This window comes from Triticum aestivum, chromosome 6A (genome assembly GCF_018294505.1).
Source record: "Triticum aestivum cultivar Chinese Spring chromosome 6A, IWGSC CS RefSeq v2.1, whole genome shotgun sequence".
NCBI classification, from domain to species: domain Eukaryota; kingdom Viridiplantae; phylum Streptophyta; class Magnoliopsida; order Poales; family Poaceae; genus Triticum; species Triticum aestivum.
The window spans coordinates 533,611,062-533,613,508 of NC_057809.1; positions in this window are offsets into that span (position 1 = coordinate 533,611,062).

Genomic DNA, 2,447 nt, shown 5'->3' on the forward strand with positions numbered 1-2,447 from the left:
CATACGAACTACACGATCTTTGTGCTAGGCTTAGGATTGGGTCTTGTCCATCACATCATTCTCCTAATGATGTGATCCCGTTATCAACGACATCCAATGTCCATAGCCAGGAAATCATGACTATCTGTTGATCACAACGAGCTAGTCAACTAGAGGCTCACTAGGGACATATTGTGGTCTATGTATTCACACGTGTATTAAGATTTCCGGATAATACAGTTATAGCATGAATAAAAGACAATTATCATGAACAAGGAAATATAATAATACTTTTATTATTGCCTCTAGAAGAAGATGCCGGTGCCATTTTTACCACTAGAAGAAGGAGCTTTCTCACTATTAGCTTCCCCCTTGCCGGAGGTAGCATCCGTCACCTTGTTAGTGGGATCACCCGCTCTTAACGGTGCGGTGGAAAGTTTAAGCCCTTCTAAGAATTTATAAAACATGCTTTCGACCTCGGCCGTCATGGAAGTTTTCAATGTTTCCAACGCCACATTGAATTCCTCGCGAGAGACTGTGGTACCACCATCTCCCGTAGACGAGACCGGATTCGCACCAGAGTGCTCCTCCACCTCGTCTACAACGTCAACCATACTCTTTGGACGGTTAAGTCCTTAAAAAGAGATGAGGCTCTGATACCAATTGAAAGGATCGATATAGTTGACTAGAGGGGGGGTGAATAGGCAACTAACAATTTTTTTAGCTTTTCTTTACAAATTTAAACTTTGCATCAAAGTAGGTTGTCTAGATATGCAACTAGGTGAGCAACCTATATGATGCAACAACAATAAGCACGCACGCAAGCAAGAGATATAGCACAAATAAGCTTGCACAAGTAAAGGTGCGAGATAACCAAGAGTGGAGCCGATGAAGACGAGGATGTGTTACCGAAGTTCCTTCCCTTTGAGGGGAAGTACGTCTCCGTTGGAGTGGTGTGGAGGCACAATGCTCCCCAAGAAGCCACTAGGGCCACCGTATTGTCCTCATGCCCTCACACAATGCGAGATGTCGTGATTCCACTATTGGTGCCCTTGGAGGCGGCGACCGAACCTTTACAAACAAGGTTGGGGCAATCTCCACAACTTAATTGGAGGCTCCCAACGACACCATGAAGCTTCACCACAATGGACTATGGCTCCGTGGTGACCTCAATCGTCTAGGGTGCTCAAACACCCAAGAGTAACAAGATTCGCAAGGGATTAGTGGGGGAATCAAATTTCTCTTGGTGGAAGTGTAGATCAGGGCCTTCTCAACCACTCCCGAGCAAATCAACAAGTTTGATTGGCTAGGGAGTGAGATCGGGTGAAAATGGAGCTTAGAGCAACAATGGAGCTTAGGGGTGGAAGAGGTAGTCAACTAGAGGAAGAAGACACCCCTTTTATTGCTGTGGACAAAATCCAACCGTTATCCACCTAACCAGCCCGCGACTTGCGGTACTACCGCCCCTGACAAGCGGTACTACCGCAAGGCCATGCGGTACTACCGTGAGGGACCGCGGTACTACCGCTGCAATGGCAGGAACTAGAACAAGCCCGAAGCACGGAGGCTGAGAATGGTACTTCCGCAAGCGCGGTACTACCGCTCCCCCTTGTAGTACTACCACAAGGCAGGAAAGTCCTAGCCTGGGAAGGGCACGGATGAATAAAAATACATCCGTGCCTACTTCCGTTGAAAAACAAACGATGCAAAAATCCGACATTGTACTACGCCTGGAGGAGCGGTACTACCGCATGGTAGCTGAGCCAGGCCGCACGCGGTACTACCTCACTCGAGGTGCGGTACTACCGCGGAGGCACGAACGTAAAAAATTACATCCACCCCTACTACCACGATGCAGCGGTACTTGGCCTGGGGGCCACAGTACTACGGCTCCAGAGGAGCGGTATTACCGTGGGCTCCTGCGGTACTACCGCACCGAAGTACGGTACTACCGCAGGTGCCTGCGGTACTACCGCTCCAGGAAGCAGTACTACCGCAAGTCCAACATCAGCAGCCATGACAATTGCATAGACGATAAATGGAGGATACTCCAAAGTGCAGGGGAAAGGTGGAGACAAGGAAGAAAACGTGTACGTGATGATTCCACCCAAACCTTTCCGATGCAGACCCCCTCTTAATAGTACGGCATTCCTATGAATCAAATCCACCAAAAAGAAACGTAGAAAACGCCGTCTTCAATAGTCTTCGAGGGGAACCAAACCATGTTGTGCCTAGCGATGAAACGTCTGAGAAACTCAAGGCACACGATTAGTCCGCAAAAGCATTATCATCAATCACCAAAACACCTTAGGGATAAATATGCCCTTACAGAATGTAGACATTGTAGAATGTAGGGTTTTTAATAGAATATTTTTTTTGACTATTTTAGGTGTTTTGAATAAAATAGAAGAAAATTAAGGGTAGAACTAGGGTAGTAGAATTTTTAGCAAGTGTTTAATAGAAATACT